The sequence below is a fragment of the Mesoplodon bidens genome, assembly GCF_964165515.1.
Source record: "Mesoplodon bidens genome assembly, chromosome: 7".
NCBI lineage: Eukaryota > Metazoa > Chordata > Mammalia > Artiodactyla > Ziphiidae > Mesoplodon > Mesoplodon bidens.
In genome coordinates, this window is record NC_138164.1 from 94174464 (window position 1) to 94194236 (window position 19773).

A 19773-nucleotide genomic window follows, 5' to 3' on the forward strand; every position below is an offset into this window, starting at 1 on the left:
TACCTATGCATGATGAATTTGACCCATGTGTATGGTTGTGGTCATTGGTGCATATGGGGGTTGTGATTGTGAGTAGAATGTGGTGCTGTTCCCTCAGGTCTATGCCCAGCTCAGTCCCATGGACTTGGAGCTGAGCTGGAGGAGGAGAGAGGAAAACCTGCAATGTTTCATTCATACTCTCTCCACTTTATGTTACACTCAGTCGGAGGGTCCTGGAAATGCTGATTTTCCCACCCTCCTGTGCCACAGACCACTTCTCAGTTTTGACTGTTCCAGAGTGTAAGTGATGTTGCCAGCTGGGAGAATACAGTACCTAAGGGGAGACAGAAATAGCGGTGGGGTGGCAGCATGCCCAGAAAAAGCCCTGTGGTACTGACTTGATTTGCATGTGTACCTATAAATGGACCCCCAGAAATGCTCATGGGGTTTGGAGGTCTTTGTCGGAGGCTGAGGTTCTGCATGATCAGGCATCATCAAGGACAAGGACAGAGAAATTTTTATTATTACTGTTCATGTAATGTCACTTGGACCCCAGGTTGTGGAAGTCTGTGTGTGTGTGTATGTGTGTGTGTGTGTGTGTGTGCGTGCGTGTGTGTTGTTACTCCAACTCAAGGCTACTCAGTTGGCACTCAAGATGTCCTTGAAGGTTGGAGGCTCTTTCTCAGCTCCTCTGGTGCTTATTTGAAATATAGCTGGGGCAGCACATCTGGGTGACTTTCCAGTTGGTTTCCCAGAAGGAAAAAAAACGGCTCAGAGCACTTGTTAGTCCAAAGGTTTGAATGCACCAGAGGCGAGATAATTAAGTATCTCCAGGCAAGTGCAGAGAAGAGTAATCGAGAGAAGCCAAGTGAAGAATAATGGGGGAAGAGAGGGAAATGAAGGGTCATAACTCACAAGAAGTTGGCTGGTCTTTGCTTAGATGATAGAAGAGCTGAGTTGATAACTAGAAAGGATGGGATGAGTTGTAGCCAAAGGAAATATCATGTGAACATTTGTCAGGATGCCCAAAATGAGTGATTTATTAAACTGGGGGCACAGAAAGTGAGCCATCTAACATGTTAGGGATGAACACTCCCCTGGTGGTGAGCAGAGATCAGCAGGCCAAGGGTCTGGTTAAGAAAATACCTTTCCAGTCTCTGCTGCTTCTTTCACTGACAAAGTCAGAACAAGGCTGAGTTCTGAAGGCAGAACTGATACCATGATGATGAGACTGTGTCCGGCTGAGCCAGTGCCATCCAAAGATGTGAGCAGTTAAAAGGCTGAAAGGAAACAGAGCCAGGAGATTGATGTTCTTTGGCCCGGCGAGGTGTTGGGGACCAGCGGCCCACAGGGGGCCTCTTTGCTAAGAGCTTGGCTTCCCTTCTGCTTGTCAAGAGCAACGTATAGCTCAGGGGAGTTCGGAAGATTTCTCCTGCTCATTCCTTCAACTTGAAGGTGTAGGCAGGCAGAAAGGAAATGCAATTTGCTGGAAATCAAAACTGCTTCTGGATGAATGACAATTCTATACTAGGATGATACCTTTCTGATCTTGGACTACTGGCTCTGAGATTTCCACCATTCAGTCCAAGCTGACCCTGTGTTAGATAATAAAAATGAAGCTAAGGGGAACTGTATGATGATGCCTCCTGGTTAAAACAGCTGTCATGTACTCCCTCAGCACTGTCCGGACTCCAACAAATATGATACTTCATTCCTGTCTTTCTTCCTTTAGGCTTGTGGCATGGTGACCAGCCATCCTGGATTGCCCAAGACTGAGGGGTTTCCCAGGCTGTGGGACATTCAGGGCTAAAACCAAGAGAGACCCTGACAAACCGGACATTGCCCACACTAGAGTGGGAGAGCCTCGTTAGCTATGCCCTGTGCTAAACGTTTTTACCTGATTTATTTCATGCATCTCCTCTCCAGTGTCTGAGGCAGACTCTATTTGCATTTATTTCCATTTTATCAATGAGCATAGCCAGGCAAAAAGAGGTTAGCTGACTTGCCCAACAAAAGGTTAATGTTAGTTTTCTTTGGGTAGTGAGATTTTCAGTGAACTTTACTGTTTTTCTTTGTTCTCTATATTGTTTGAATTTATTAAATGAGCATGCATTATGCAATAATGATGAAAAACCCAGTAGCCTATTTTCCTTGTGGAAAAGTAAGTAATTTACCAAAGTCATGTGTTTAATGAGCTGAGTCTGGAACCCTGCTCTGATGCATTCCCAAACCCATGCTCTTTACCCAGGCAAGACTGGCTTAGAGAATCAACTCCCTTGTAATAAGGTCCTTCTGGTTCTTTAGGACATCCTTATCCCCACTGACTTCTCCCCACTAACTTAGAACCATCCTATGCTGAATTCTCTGTAATGAAGAATGTTAGAACGACTTCATTGTTTAACAGCTTCTCAACTGGGCTGAGTAGTCTCTTTTGCGGTGAGCAGATTTCTTTTCAGCTACAAGATGCCAGATATGAAAATCTTGTTCTTAGCATATTTAATTGGAACCCTGGGGCAAATGCTGATAAAGTTCTTCTATTTCTCATGAATATGAGAGAGTATATGGAAACCCAGTGGAGGACTCCTAAATTTCTCTATTTTATCACCAGGGCTGTTCGTCCCCTGCTGTCTGGAGCATCTGTCTAGTGCTGGTTGCCGCCTCAGAGAGAAAGTGAGAGGAGGAAGTTCAGCTGACTGACCCTGCCAGGTTGGGGAGCTTTGAGCCAGCCTGGTTGGCATTCTCAGATTACTTAGTAAACAATCGTCTTCTCAACAGTCCAAGTCTGCCTTGAGTGTTCCAAAATAATGGGACTCCTGTTCATTTTAAAGAAAATTACTTTGCTGTTTCCCCTTATTAGCCTGACACATTTAAGAGCACTGGAAATTTCCTTGCAATTCCTCTTCTACTCTGTCTCATACTCATTCATGGTTTGGTGGTGGGAGGCATTTGGTAGAGCAACTGAGACTCTGGAATCAGACGGCCTGCATTCAGATAACAACTCTGTCCCCCTGTGAGCTGTGTGACCTTGGGTAATTCACTTCATTCCTCTAGGTGTAAATGATCTCATTTATAAAATGGGATAATGGGTCATGCTTACCTCATAGGATTGTTGTGAAGATTTAATAACATGATGTATGTATAATGCCTGCTGCAGAATAAATGCTTGACGCCTATATCAGCCAGGATTTATCCAGGGCAGGCAGAAATCATGGGCAGGTTTGACCCCAGGGACATGGGGTCAGGAAGGGAAGATCACAAGCAGTCTGGAACTTCACCTGCATGGTCTGAAGCCATTGCCTACAGGCAGGATTTCTTCTCTCTAGTGAAAGCCTCAGTCCTGCTTTTAAATCCTTCCAGCTGACATGCATAGACAGACTCACTCAAGATTACTGTCCTTTACTTAAAGTCAACTATTAGAGACTTTAAGTACTCCTGCAAAATCCCTTCACATTAGCACCTAGATTAATGTCTGGGTGAATAACAGGACTGCAGCCTAGCCAAGGTGTCACATTAAAAAGTCATCATCAACTGTTAGCTGTTATTATCTGTATTAATTTCCTGTGGCTGCCACAAACTACCACAAATTTAGTGGCTTAAAACAACAGAAATTTATTCTTTCTTAGTCCTGGAAATCAGCAATCTGAAACCCATATTCACTGGGCAGAAATCAAGATGTCAGGAGGGCCATTCTCCCTCTGGAGGCTCTAGGGGAGAATCTGTTCCTTGCCTCTTTCAGCTTTTGGTGATTGCTGACATTCCTTGGCTTGTGGACACTTCAGTCAGTTTCTGCTTCTGTGGTCATATTTGCTTTCTCCTCCTCTGTGTTCATTAAATATCCCTCTGCTTCTCTCTCAGAAGGACATTTTGATTACATTTAGGGCCCACCTAAATAATAGAGTATTCCTTAAATATATATATTCTCTCTCTCTCTCTCTCTCTCTCTCTCTGTGTATATATATATATATATATATATATATATATATATATATGGAATTGACTCATGTGATTATGGAGGATAAGTCTCACAGTCTGTCATCTGCAAGCTGGAGACCCAGGAAAGCAGTGTTGTAGTCCTAGTCCAATTCCAAAGGCCTGAGAACTAGGGGAACTGATGGTATAAGTCCTGGTCCAAGTGTGAGAGCAGGGGAAGACCAATATCCCAGCTCAATCAGTCAGGCAGAGAGAGTGAATTCTCCCTTCCTTCACCTTTTTGTTCTATTCAGGCCCTGAGCGATTTTTGATTGGATGATGCCCGCCCACAGGAGGGCAATCTACTTTGCTCAGTCCACTGATTCAAATACTGATCTCATCCAGATACACCCTCACAGACACACCCATAATATTTAGCCAGATATCTGGGTACCCCATGGCCCAGTCATATTGACATATTAAATTACCATCCCATGGCCCCTGCCTTAAGGGAGCTGACTGGTAGTAAATGGAGGGGCTGCAGGCGCATGAGTAGTATAATACAAAAAGGAGAGCCAAAGCGCCTCAGGATGGTTGTCTGTAATGTGTTGCAGGATTTTAGAGGAGGAAAGAATCACTCTCAATTGTGAAGATCTTGGAGGGTTTCCTGGAGAAGGGAGCATTTGAATGAGACCTTAAAGGATGACTGTCAAAAGCAGTGGATCTCAAACTTGAGCATGCATCAGAATCACCTAGAAAACTCATTAAAACACAGATTATTTATGAAAACCTCTAGAGCTTCATATTCAATAGATCCTGAGTAGGCCTGAGAATGTGCCTTTTTTTAGTAAGTTCCCCAGTGATGCTGATGCTGCTGGTCTGGGGACTGTGCTTTCAGAACCACTGTCTAGACATGTAAAGATGATGGTAGTAGGGGACAGGCCTAGCTCCTCTCCCAAACTCATTGAGCTCACAATTCAGATGTCATTTTCTCAGAGAGACACTCGTCCTTTAGGATATAAGAAAATTTGTCATTAATACCCTGCTGTTTTTCTTCATATTTACTTATCATGACCATCACAAGGGTGGTTGTCTGTCTCTCAACAAGGGTAGAAACTCTCTTTTGTTCACAGCATTTGGAACAGCACTTAGCCACACGGTAGATGCTCAATAAATAAATATTTGTTCAGTGAAAGAATGAATGATCTCCCAGGTCCCATGTAGTTGAAAGTTCTTTACCTCTTCTTACTTTGTTCCTGTAGCACTAATCCAGTTACTTCATCCTGAGAACAATTTTTAAATAGAATTAAATCAGTCAAGTTAGCTATTTGAGAGGAGTTTTGCACTTTTTCAACAAGATGTGCTGGTTGACACAGCCTATGCAGAGCTGAAGATAATTTGGTGTTTCTTTAAGCAGTGGAGAAATGCCTGTAAAGTAATTAGGATGTTTTAAATTCATTTACTTCTTAATATTTCCATTTTTGAATAAATATTTCATGCATTGGTCTTCTGGGAGGCAGAGAGCCAGAAAATTTCAGCAAGAGCATATGTATAAAATTTCTTTTTTCCCTGCAGTAGCACATTTTGAAAGCTATCTCAACAGGTTATGACAAGTAGAACAGGAAAATATTATTTTAATATCCCTGGGTCAATTATTAGAATTACTGAAAAATATACTTAAATCACACTTTATCAGTGTGATCCACTTTGAGGAGGAGGGTAGGTGAGAAAGAACTGGACTGGCTTATCATAATTAAGTTTGTGCCCAAAGTGTCAAAACAAATCAAACGTGTTGGATACATCTGTCTGTGGCCACTGAGTACAACTGTGAAATGGGGGAATGGAGCCTGTCTAAATGTGGCTTGCTGCTTTGTAGCAAGAGGTAAAATCTAAAGAAAATTTCAAGCAAAGTGCATCTAATGAGCTATGTTCTTAAAATTTCCCTTCAGAAACAGATGTCGCATAATAAGCAGTCATGAAAACTTTGAACCTGTGGAAGGACATTTTGAATAACTAGGAATTCATTTTAGTCATTGGGTCTGATTACATACAGGGCTCCACCCTTGCTCCTCTCCTTTTAGGCAGGACTTGGGAGGAAGGAATGAGGTCAGGGCAGGGGGCAACATGCTCTAAGTGGAATGGTACAGTGGTTTGCTTGGAACAGTCCCAGTTTTAGAACCAACTGTCTTGAATCCTGGAAAACCTCATTGTTCTAGGCAAACCCGGGTAACTGATCACCCTAGAAGAAGTCAGCTCCCTTATTGAGTAATGACACCCTGTTACTAGAGGCAGGAAAAAGAAATTGAATGGCCAACTCCCTGCCTTGATAAAGAAGTGATTTCTGCGTGGGGTAGGTCAGTGTCTAGTGGGCTTTAGAGGCCAACTGCTGCACTCTTCTCATTTTATAAACAAACAAACCATGCTCTAAAGAAGCTAAGTGACTAATTATGTTTGTATAAAATAGTTTTTGCTTGTTTGATTTCCTATTATATTTTAACTTTAAATCAAAGAGGATGAACTTAGAGTTCTCATCCTCTCTAATAGATCTCTAGTTGACAATCTTTGTTTTTTAAGATCATTGCTATTTGACGAATAAGTCACTCCTCTGTCAAAGAATTATAGTTAATTGGTGTTTTAGTCTCCAAATCCATACTAAGACTTTTCTCCTTTTGCTGGTACGAGGATTATTTTAATTGTGTGTGTGTGTGTGTATGTTTGTGCATGTGTGTATGTGAGAGAGAAAACAAGTGCTATATTATAGTATAGTATTTTTTCAAAAATTTCTTTCAAATTTTTATAATTTATTATCTCTACTATTGATACTTCTCATTTGAAGCAAAAGCTAAGCACCTTTTGTTGTGGAGGACAATTCACCCGTTGCTCATCTGTATGTTCTCCCTCCAGGTTATGGGTGATGTGTGGGCACAGAGGAGTTAGACTGTATCCTCATACCCATAGCCACAGGACAATAGGAAGGGGAGGTTTTGAGTGAGGTAAGTGGGAAGCAGCACAGCCTGGCTGGAAGATAAAGTTTACTTCTTCACACCATCCTAGCTAATGGCAGGTAAAGAACTGGATTCAATCTTGCCATTAAATTTAGATGAAATCTTGCATCTGCTCTAAAAAGGGTGAAACAGTTCCTTGGGCAGACAGTGTGTGTGAAGAAAGTATAAACCACCTACACACTATGAATTCTCCCCTTATTCTTTGCTTACAGATTCCTAATTTTTTTGGAGGCAACAATGTGAGTAGTTTTAAATACACCATTTCACAATCTCTCTTGCAGGTTACTAGCCTTGTAGCACAGTTCTGACTAATGCAGTACAGGCAGAAAAGCCTTTTGCCTTTCCCCATACTCCTTCTTCTCATTGAAAGGCGGTTATAATGCCTGGAGATGCAGCAGCCGTATTGTGACTGGAGACATACATGATGAAAAGGTCAAGGGAATATCCCATCAGCCCTGGCATTGTTAAGCTGGTGAACTAACACCTACTTTGAGAATTTTTGTTAAATGAGGTGACTTGGCTAAGCTTGTTAGTTGCTCCAGGGAGGATTTTTTGTTTCTTGTAAATAATTGCTTCCTAACTGAGCAGGATAGCATGATATAATAGAGAGAATACTATAGTGGGAAGCCAGAAAACTGTTCTAATTTATTTTTAATTTTTTTCCCCTAGGTAACTTATTTTAAGATATTCCCTCTAAGTCCTCAGATGCCTCCTTTTGTTGTCTGGCACACAATAAGACCTCTATAAACATGACTACATTTGTAAAATAATATAATGCAGACAGGTGAGTCAGATGACCTTTGAGGTCTCTTTTAGGTCTAAGAGGTTAATCCAATTTCAATTCATTTATAAAAGAGAATTTGCTATTTCAAAGAAAATTGGTGTGTGTTTACCTGTGTGTATGTGTACGTGTGTATGATGTTTAGAATTAAAAGGTAAAATAAGTTTTATATTTTAAATGCATGTATGTGTGTATATCTACACACATTTGAAAGCCTATGACATAATAGTAGTAATTAATTTTTTTTGTTTAAGCCAGAGCTGATTACCTTGCTCCTCCTTACTGTGTTTCTCTGGCACAGATGCTTGTCTTTGCTGTTTGCATTGTGTTCAGCTCTGGCAGCTCTTATGTATTCTGCCCTTCTACCCCAGACTTGAGTTAAGATTGATCAATGTTGATGAATTGCCTTGAGCTTCACGTAGATCTGGGATTATTGCAGCCTAAGGAAGGAGGGCCATGCTGTGTGACCAAGACAGACAAGTCTGTAATAAAATCTGTTCAGTGTTTGTATTCCTTAAGCTGCACCTGTGAAAGGAGCCCAGTTCCTCCATTCTCCTGCCCTGTGACACCATGGAGTTGAAATACAATAACTGGAATGACTGTGCTTTGGGTCTGTGTGTTGTCATGGCTGTTGCCTAGATGGAGAAGCAGGCAGGGCTTTGTGACTTAGAGGTCATAAAATCCATCCATACCAGGGACAACCTTGATGTCTTCCAGGACTCTGGGCCTCTGTTCAGTATCATCACTTCCAGCCAATGGGAACTCTCAAGAGGGATGGCCTTTTCCTCCATATTAATGGGCTGAGGAAAGCAAGCCACCAATCACGATAATTATCAATGTGCTGCCAATAACTGAGTGAAGCTTTAAAGGTATTTGTCAGTGTAGTTGTTTTTCAGTAGAAGAAAATAATGTTGATTGCTGTAGTTGCTCAAGCTGAGAAGTGAAATGACGAGTGATTTCAGTCTCCTACACCCACCAACACTGCTCTTAAACTATTCTTCTTCTCCCTCCTCCTTCACCACCGCTTCACCCTCCTCTTCCTCCCCTGCCCATTTAATATTAGTATTTTTATGGGGTAGTTGGCTTTCTTCCTCTGTGCTCTCTCGCATGGGCCGGCTACAAAGCTCATTTACCTCTGATTTCCTCTTTTGGGTTCCAGGTGGAACTTCTCTTGTAATCAGCCTCTGAAGGTAAGGTGATGGGATGGCTAGGACAGTTACTTTAGAGGCATCTTTACCCTCGTGGTGAGACAAGTTGGAAGTAAACGTGTGCAAAGGGGACTCTGCTTAATATTATCCTACATTATTGCACCTCTAGTTAGAGCCATTAGAAGAGAACTTTGAAGTCAGGTCACTGGGGCCCATCCTTTTTCCTCCAATGATATGTCTTTGTTTAAATGATTGTCTTGTCCAGTGTATGCATCTCTAAGCCATTACTGAGGTGTGATGAGCGTATTAGAGCAGCAAGCTTTATCAAAACTTCTTCTTTCATTTTAATGTTTTCTTTGTATTTCATGTCATTCTCTAAGCATATTTCAAGAATGCTGGACCTGAACCTCTATGAATCAAGTATGTTATATGATCCTGAAAGGGAATATTGACTAGAAGTTGAAGGCACAGGCTTAAAAACATTGTATATGCCTGACTACAGTGTCTGGCTCTGTCCCTTCCTAGTTGTCTGATTTAGGATAAGGTATACAACCTGTCTGGGTCATACTTTTAAAATGGGGAAAACAGTTCCCATGTCCTGGGTAGTTGCTAAGAGTTAAAATGAGATAATATGGGAATGGCAGTTAACACAGGCCTTGACATAGAGTAAGAACTTAATAAATGATGTGTGTTGTGTGTGTGTGTGTGTGTGTGTGTGTCTGGGCTTCCTCAGATCTACGAATAAATTGGAGGCTGCGTTACATACCAATACACCCATATAGCCTCATTAGCATTCTACAATTATATTCATTTTTGGTAATCTGTAAGTATGTTTTTTTTTTTTTTTTTGCAGTACGCGGGCCTCTCACTGCTGTGGCCTCTCCCATTGCGGAGCACAGGCTCCGGACACGCAGGCTCAGTGGCCATGGCTCACGGGTCCAGCCGCTCCGCAGCATGTGGGATCTTCCCAGACCGTGGCACGAACCCGTGTCCCCTGCATTGGCAGACGGACTCTCAACCACTGCGCCACCAGGGAAGCCCAAGTATGTTTTTTTTTTAATTGAAGTATAATCAATATACATTATATTAATTTCACGTGTATAACATAATGATTTGTATATATTGCAAAATAAGCACCACAATGTCTAGTTAACAATAAGTATGTTTATAATAAATGTTTATATATGTGTATATATAAATGTGAATATGTATAGAGAGACATTATTTTTATTTGGCTTCTGGTGCTGAGTTGCTGTGTGGTATAAATTTCCAACTTTAAATTGTCTCATATGCATTTAGTCATTTTTATTTTCTTTAGGCCATCCTTTGCAACAAGCTAGTTTAATTTTTTTTTTCAGGGCATAAATGTGCTATATGCCAAAACCTTCATTAATTCCATAGCCTCTGCAAAGTAAGCTCGGCCTCCATAGCATGGCGCACTTCCTGTTTGGCCCCGACTCACAATTCTAATCTCATTACCTTCCATTTAGCCCTCTGCCACTAATTTCATGCTGTGTTTTAGCCTCTTTTAGTCCTCAAACACATCTTATACTTTAATATCTTCATGCCTTTGTATGAACTTTTTCCTCCATCCTGAACACCCACTATCTTTTTCTTATGGGATTTGGGATCCCTAATCCTGCTTGAGATCCAGCTAAAATGTCACTCCTTTCCCCACAAAAACCTAGGGGTTTTTACTTCTGTACCTTTATTATAGCTCCTATTTCATTGGATTGTAATTATTTGTTACTGGAATTTCTCCTCCACCAGATTGAACTCATGTGCATCTGCAATGCCAGACACAGAGCCAGGAACATGGTAGTGTTACCCAGCTCAAGCTTGCTCTGCTTGCTGCATGACAGGCCAATAAAGTGGGAGATGAGACAAGTTGTTGCGGCAAGGAATAATGACTTTAATCGGAAAGCTAGTGGACTGAGGAGATGGCAGACTAGTGTCTCAAAAAACCATCTTCCCTCAGTCCAATTTTGGGCTCCTTTTATACAGAGGAAGGGGAGGGGGAGGGGCCCACTGTGGTGCCGACCAATGGCTGAGCGGGTCCACTAGTGGTTGCTGGTTGACAGTTGCTCGCTCGCTAAACGATGCTTGCTTGGGGGAGGAGTCCACTGTGACACTGACCAGTGGCTTAGCGGGACTGCTATTGGTCATGCCTGCCCCACCCCTATTACAGTAGATGCTAGGACGTATCTTTGCTGAATGTTGCAATGAGTGTGTGTAAGCATAAAACAATAAATGTAATGTTCACATTAAAACAAAAACAAGCAACAAATTCTTCTGTCTTAAACAGATAATAAATAGATATAATTCAGTTACCTTATTGTTAAATAAATACTTTAGCATTTACTGTAAAAAGTATCTTATAGACATTAGCAGTACTGTCAAGAGAACTTTATGCAAAGATGGAAATATCTATGCTGTTCAATGTGATAGCCATTAGCCACATGTGGCTATTGAACACTTGAAGTGTCTTGAGTGACTGAGGTATGGAATTTTAAATCTTACTTAATTTTTAATTAATTTAAATTTAAATTTGAATAACCACGTGTGGTTAATGCCTGCTGTATTGGACAGCAAAAGTCTATTGTACTTAGTGAAAAGTTCTCAGAGTTCATGTGTAGATTCAAGGCTTATTTTAAGGAGTCCTAGATTCAGGAAGTAAATTGATATCATCGACTTGAGGTGCCTGAAACACAAAACAACATCCGTCTGAACCTGCCAATTAGTCATTTTTATTTATATAAAATGTTAACATACTTTTAGAAATTAGTCCCTTATGCTTAGTGTCATTAAATATTACCTAATAGGGACCAAATTAGGGAAGCGATGTTTGTGTTCATTCAAATAGAATTAACCTCTTTCTTTTTCTCCCTCAAGGTTGGTTTAAAAATGTTTGGCTTCTAAGCTCATGGTAATAGGTAATTGCCGGTAGTTCTACAGAGAGCAACAATAAACAGCTGAATTGTGGTACCTGAAGGGTACTATCCAATAGTACAGAACTCCAAGGTACAATTTAATAAAGCGTAAACTTAGTGTAATCTTTTATTCCATTGGGGTACCATTTGAGCAATTGAAGCAATAATTTCCTAAATTACACCCTAGTGGTCTAAATGTTAATTCAGCTTCCAGAGATTTCTAGTTTAAAGTCAAGGAGTAGATTTTACATTATGAAATCCTGGTCTACAAATTTTATTTCTTTTAAACATCTAGATTAAGAATTCACAGCTTTCAAAATGAAAGTGCAAATTGATAGATGGAGGAGGAGTCAACCATGAATCAACTGACTGAATTGCATACTTTTTTTTCAGTTGCTAAGAATTCTTTGAAACCTGAAGCAAAGTTTTGTGGTCAATTTTGGTGTTAACTATCTGAGGAGATTAGTTATATATCTCTTTGTTGATTTTAATTTCATAGGTCTACTTTAATTTTTATTGCCCTGTTTTATAATGTGCTTGGTTTTGTAAGCTGTATCTGATCTGGTAGATGCCAGTTTTCCTCTCCACACTTAGATGTGCAGAGAAAATGCATTTCTTTTCTGACTTTTTTGAACAATATCCCATATGAGGCCCACATTTTGGGTGGAATAAAGGAACTTTATTCATTTTTTATTTAGTCTAATCCAAAATAATTAATAGCCCCATTAAATAAAAGTAGACTTTGAGGTCCTCATTTTTTCTGATTTTCACATCTCCTCTATTTTACTCTTCCCAGAAGCTACTTGGGTGTATGAGTGTGGCTTATGTGGCCTTGAGGGGAGTGGTACTTATAATATCATGGGGCCAAGTTATATATGCCCTTTCCACAGGGTGATAGCTGTGGAAAAGCTAATAGGGCTGCTCTCTGAGGCTGGTGAATGTGCTGATGCATGATAGGTCCCGTCTGTTGGAGAGAATGTTTCTCTCTACTCTTGATTTCCATGAAAAGTGATTTTCCCAAAGCAGACTTCTGTGGATCTTGCCCTACCCATTCCTTTCCTGCTAGCAGAGGTGGAGTGAGGTACCCGGTTGGAAGGCAACAGGTTTCTTCAGTATTTGGAGAGGATCTGCCCGAGGGCCTGAGTGTGTTCTCTGTTCTTCCCAGAAGCAATGTCTAGGGCAGGTGGGTCTGCTTTGCAGATTCACACTCCTCTTGTGTGTGCTGTCTCAAGTCTGGACAAAATTCTGGGTAGGGTGTTATCAGGCCCATTTGGCTTTGACTTTCCTCCCCCTCCCCCTCCCCCCTCCTCCTCCTCCCCCTTCTTCTGTTTGGGTTAAGGTCTAATTGAGACTATTTGCCCAGGCTTTAGACAGTGCAAGAACTGTTCTCTCCCTGTTGCATTTATCAGCTAGATCTGAGGGTCACTAGGAGGTATCTTTCGCTTTGGGATGGTAAGCTCCATTTTTATGTTCTTTGGTTGACTTCTGTGACACTAGCTCCCCCCCACCACATGCAGATATTGCTTGTGAATCTTAGAGAATTAGATGGCAGCTTTACAGAGATGAGTGAACTTTGTTAATGAACAAAATAAAGTGAAGCCCCTACTGTGTTGGTATCAATCTCACTCGGCTGAGAAGAAAACGTGAAAAATTATTACAGATCCAAAACCCAACAGGAGGAAAATGTCATTAAAGAAAGGTTGTGTCTGAGATGCTTTACTCCTGAGAATTAGACTGGCATTGAAACAGAGCAGGCAGCCTCAGGAATGCCCAAAATTATGAATGCCATGAAAATATATACTTTGCATGTTGTTATCACCTGTTAAATGGGGGGTATTATAATACCTATGTGACAAAGTTGTTTCTGACATAGAGTGAAATCATATTGTACATAAGGATCACTTCAGCATGTGTGACTCAAACTTGTACCTCTATAACACATATATTATATACATATATTTGCATATAATGCATATATTTGAATATTACAATATATGCATATTATTTGTTTGATTGTGAGTACAATGATTGAAACAATGATTGTTAAGTTCATAAATACCAGGAATTTGATTGCACCTTGCAGCATGTTCTTTTGTAAAGCAAGCAATTCTTCTGTAATTTTAATAGTCAATTCCTGACTTTAAAAATTTTTGTGGTTTAGATAGATTACTGCACTTCAGTTTTCTTAAAAAAAAGACACCTGTCTTCATTTTGCCTTTCCTGGGTGCAATAAGTGTGGATGTGCTGTATTCTGTAGGGTTGGAAGAGACATAGTTTTCTTTAGAGAAACTCTGCTACTACCAGGCTTATTTCACTGAGAGAGAAAATTCAGTTTAGCAAATCATTGTTTGTTTTGCAATAGGTGAAGAAAATGGTAGTGAAAAATGAACTGTCAGATTGGTGCTGGTCTGATATGTCTTCCCAGCTAGCTCTGGTAAGCATTAATGAGCAGAGTGCAAAAATAGTTATTTTGAGGTACAATGCATACATTGCTTTAGAATAATATAGTCATCTACCTTCAGTTTCAGGCAAATCAAACCCTTGAGCTAAAACTGCCTCCTGATTTTCTGAATAGCCATATGTAATGCCAAGAGTCACTCTAATTAAAATTCTGCAACATGATGCAATGGGAGAAATGATGAATTACCCATTTCTAATGTGTTCCCCTGCTGCCATTTCATCAAATATCTAAATGAATAATTAGTAATCAAAAATTCACCTTAGGGAGTATTTGTTGAGCACCTATAGGTGCTTGGGACTCTGACGGATACAAAAGCTTTCAACAAAGTCTTTACCTCATAGAAAGTAATTGATAAGAAATGACATTCTCACAAGAACAGTTAAGAAATGATATGAGTTTAAATTTAAGTGCCTAAGAAATTGGTAGAAACAATTTTAAGAGTTCAAAGGAAGTAGAGACTTCTGTGAGTCTAGGAAATTGAAGAAAACTGGACTGTGTAAAATGGTTAAGAGAGTAGAGGTTAGGACATGAGGATGAAATTCAGAGCAGGGGTGAGCGATAGAGAGCAGACATAGGGTTACAGTAGGCTAATTAGCTTGGCTGATGGAAAGAGTCTATGAGGCGAGTTATGATTATGAGGTAAAACTGAGCCAGCCAATGATTGTCAACATTAACAAGGTCAGGAAAGTTAAAGTTGGTTTCCTTCCACATGCATGTGTGAACCCCTGGAGAAAGCCAATAGCCATGTAGGCAGCCACTGTGGTGGTCTGAGGGCATGTGTGGGCATGAGTGTGTGTGAACAGTGCTGTGCAAGGTCTTCACTTAGGAACAAGGAGTGGAGTGTCCTGTTGTAGAGGTCAATTCTTGGGTTAACTTTCTAGGAAATGCTAGGCCTAGGAGTAGGGATGGTGGAGACTGGCAAAAGAGAGCTAGGAAGGTGGTTTACCTACAATGTAGGGTCTGCCTAAGGTAAAGAGAAACCTCCCTAGGTGAATTTAGTTCTTTGCCAAGGAACAAAACCTAAAGACTCAGTTGTGGGAGGAGTGCTCTTATGGTTGCAGCCTAACTTATGTGGCCAGTTTCTCTACTGGCTCTTTTTGCTGAATTGTAATCATCTTGAGGTTGTCTGTCTCCAGCACAAGAAAGAGAAAAGAACAGGAAAGAATAAGAAGAGAGCTCTTCTTAGAACTTCAGGTGCCAGGCCAATATGCTTCAATATACCACTTTTATAATGTAATTTTTCTGTTAACAACCCTAAAATAACTGCTTAATTCCAACTTTACTCTTTTATGCTCCCCTCTAAGGATCAGAACCTACTTTGTCTGTCTACCTGTCTGTCTATCAGACATCATCATCATATATCTATCACCATCATCTCATTGTGATTCCATCATTATCGATATCCATTATTTTACTTTAGTAAGGCTAGTCTCCATACCAACCATGACACCATAACCATTTCTGTTTCCATGGACCCCCTGTTGTTTCCCTAGCCTGGAAAGTGCCCAATTTTTGGCTTGGATTCAAATTCTACTTATTCTCCAAGAATTCATCTCAATCCCCACCTGCTTCATGAATTTTCAACTCTCCATTTGAACCTGGAATGACCTCTATATTTTCTGGACCATTAAAAAATTGAAAAACATACAGCACAGAATTAGAACAGGCCAAACCACTGGAATGTTGAAGACTCTAGAACATACCACATTACAGTCTTTGTAATTGTACTTATAGTTCTATTTAAAAGGATCAGGACTATTAACCTGAGGAGGTTTAGCCTCTGTTTGATATATTTCTTGTAGCAGGGAAATGTCAGTCTATTCCATTTTGTTTCAGAAGGGTATTTACTGTCTTCCCGTTAGACTATATAGAAGCAGGGCAGAGAATATGCTTATATGTCTTTGTACTGATGATGCATCACTAGTTTTTTGAGCAGCAACTATCTTTCAGACATGGTACTAAGAACTGGAAATCCTAAGATGAAAAAAACACAGTCCCTTACTTCAAGGTGCTCATTTCCTATGAAAGTGAGCCTGGCTCATAACAGGTGATCAATAAATATTTGTTGAAGAAGAGAAGAGAAAGAGGCAGTAAAACCAACTATTATTACTGACTCTTTAGAATATGGTTTCCTGGGTTAGGTTGCCTGGCTTTGAACCTTGGGTCTGACACTAGCTGTTTACTAAACTGTGTCTCAGACTCCTCATTATAAAATAGAATATTAGATTTGAGTGAAATAAGGTACATAAAGTGCAATATATGGCATCTAGCACATAGGCTCTTCATAAATGTGTTGGCAACGACAATAATGAATTGGAATTTTTATTGGATAGTCGCATGTGCAGAATGCTAGGAAAACAAAGAAGGGGGGCAGTCTGCTCAGACCAGTGCAGACCAGAAGGGTGAGAGGAAATGGTCAGGGAAGAGATATGTGAAGGACAATTTGAGAATTCTGAGCTATGAGCTACGCTGAACGTATAGGGAAATGTATAATAGTGATTGAGCAAAAACAGATTTGACCTTTACAAACTGGAAGATGGTACCAAGTCTTCTTAAACTCAGAGATGCCATCAGTAACGTGACATTATTCCAAGAATTCCAGGGCAAGTACTACCTTTTGAGACAATAATTGAAATAGTTTACCATATATGAGCTCTGTGTTCAGCATTTTTGTAAGAAATGTCCGAAAATATCTATAAATATGGTGGATGAACAGCTAAGAAAAGCACTGGGAAGTGCATCAGTTGTTCACCAGCACCTGTTCTTCTCACACAGTATTAAATGAAAAGAGTCTGGTTGCTTTTGTCTATACTGATCTCCTGGACTTATTGGAAAAAATACCCTCAGAAGACAAATGCTAGAGGGCCAGATGGAGGCTATTATATTTTCTATAGGGACATGGAGAGTTCTGCTGTGGAGTTTACTTTCAGCTGCCGAGGTAGAAGTTGTTATTTCTACATATTTCTGGGCAGTGTTAAATACCCTTATTTCTGGATATCTCATTTGCTGGCTATCGAACAAAGTGTTTATGAAAAGAGTAAATATTTTCATGTTTGTTTCATAGCTTTTGTTAGCTGAAGATGGATCACTGTTATTTTAGTAAAGGCCTAGAGTGCTATCTAGCCATATTAACGTATGTCCTTTTGAAATGGATACTCAATCTCTTTAAAAGGATCTCAGAACAATGTAGAGAGTGTGATGCCCTTTTTTGTAATGTAATGTTTGTATCCATAAATATTTGTAGTATATGTATGTATACATATGACCACAGAAAAAGCAGAAGGGGACTCAAAGGTGTTAGCAGTCAGTCACCCCAAGGACTGTGAATAGGTAGAATAGATGGACTCTCTTTTTCATAATTCATAGGATTTTGAATTGTATTATCCAGGGTAGGCTATCTACTGGAACGAATAGACCAAATAGAGTTGACGGCTGAGAACATAGAAGTTTAGTTTTCCTTTGGATAACCAATCCAAGGCAGTCCCTGGACCTGGGGAAAAGTAGGAAGGAGCTCTACTTCACACAGTTATTCAGGGATCAGTTTTTGACACACAGCTTTACAAGATTTCCCCGGCGCTATCACATCCAATCCTCCGGGCATTGACAGCCAAGTGGCAGAAGGGAGATGAACATAGAAGATTATTCCTTGAGGGTGTCGTGGTGGTGGTGGTGGTGGTGTGTGCATGTGCGTGTGTGTGTGCGTGTGCATGTGTAATGAGCCAGGCATGGAAAGAGTACTTCTGCTCACATTCAACTTGCTACAAGTCAGTCATATGACCACATTTAATTGCAAGGAGGCTGGCGAATAGAATCCAGCTGTGTTCCCAAGAAGAAGAGCAGAACAAAGGTTCTGGTTCACAGCTAGCAGTTCCTAGCCTAGTCAGGCTGTATAGTCACAAATACCCAGGTTCTCCCTTTTATCCACTTAGAGGACACGCTTACCCACTTCCTTCAGGGAGATAACTAAATGTTCCATCCAAATTCTGTATAAGATTCAAAGGCAAGGTTGCTGGGGGATGTACAGTCTTCTCAGTCATATCCAGATGTGGTTCCTAGTGGTCTGTGTATTAAGAAGACAGGTTAGCTCCTCCACTCTCCCATGACAAAACACACACACACACACACACACACACACACACTCTGTACAGTGATGGAGCTGGGACAGGACAGCTACAGTGACAACTCCCATTCACATTCAGGAAAGGGAAGAATGGGAGTCATGCAGCAATCACTGGTTCAAGGCAATGATGAAACCCTCCTGGGCACCAGCATTTTGAAGGCCCCCTTCCCTGGCAGTAGGGAAAGTTCCTTAAATAAGTCCCAATTCTGCCTCCTTGGAGGAACTCCCTTGTCTACTGAATGACCCTGGTTCCTTGCTCTGGGTGCCTCTTCCTTGTATGTTATCCTCCATGGCCATAAATGGAATGAGTAGTGGGAGTGAGCCTTCCTCAGCTTGGTTCCTGCCTGAGCCAATATGGGCTCTAAGAGTTTTTTCAAGGCTTGAAGAGTCAAAGCTTTTTTAGTTTAGGCCGAGATTTCTTTGATAATATCATTTCCTCAAGTATTTAGCAGGCTTCTGATCTGTATGCTTCCAGTCACTTCCATGTGATAGTAACCATACCTCAAAGTTTTTCCCAAGACATCATACCCAAACCTTTTCTACTTCTTTACTGACTAACTCAGCACTTCTCTCCCTCAACTTAGTAGTGGCTCTCTGGCAGTCATTTGAAACTAAAAGCTTAGGTTGAAAGGAAACATCCTTAATATGACACTTGCCACAATGTTAAATACCTTTGTTTAACTAATATAAATTAATGGCCAAATGAATAGGACTTCAAGGCCTATTTTTAGTCTTATTTCCTATTGTTTGTGGTTCAGAAGCAGATAACTTTTTCAGTTTTGCAAAGTCTGCTTTTTTTAGACTTTCTCCATTCTCTTTTATTTCTCCTTGAAAATCAACCAGTTCTTTTTTAAGCTCATCTATTTCTTTCAGATCCTTCCTAAATGCAATGAGTAATGGTCGACATACTCTAATATCTGTTTTCTAACCACTTCCCCACAGCTAAAAGCATGGAAGGCACTGGGCCTGCCTTCCAAGATAGACATTTCACCGAATGTCTCGTCGCTGTATATTATGGGTGTCTATCTTTTGAGCCTGTGTTAAAAAATTTCTCCACCATGTGCTCCTCGACCGCTAAGTCAATGCCACCACATACATTAGGGTTGTGTTGGGGCAGTATACTACTTTAAGGTATACATTTCAGTATTTCCTCCTATTAAGGAGGTCTAATTTCTGTTACAAATAAATCTCAAGGTGTATAATAGCCCAAACACAGAAGTTTTTTTCTTGCTTAGGTGAATAATCTAAGCTTGTTCTAGTGTAGCAGGAGGTGGGCTATGTTTGTGATGGTTATTCAGGGATCCAGGCTGATGGAGGCTCTGTCATCTTCAACACATAACTTCCAAAGAGGCCCCAGGTATTGTCATCCATCAGCAAAAGAGGTAAGAGAGATACAGGAGGATTGCATGAGAGGTTTCAATGGGCCTGGCTGGCACTTCG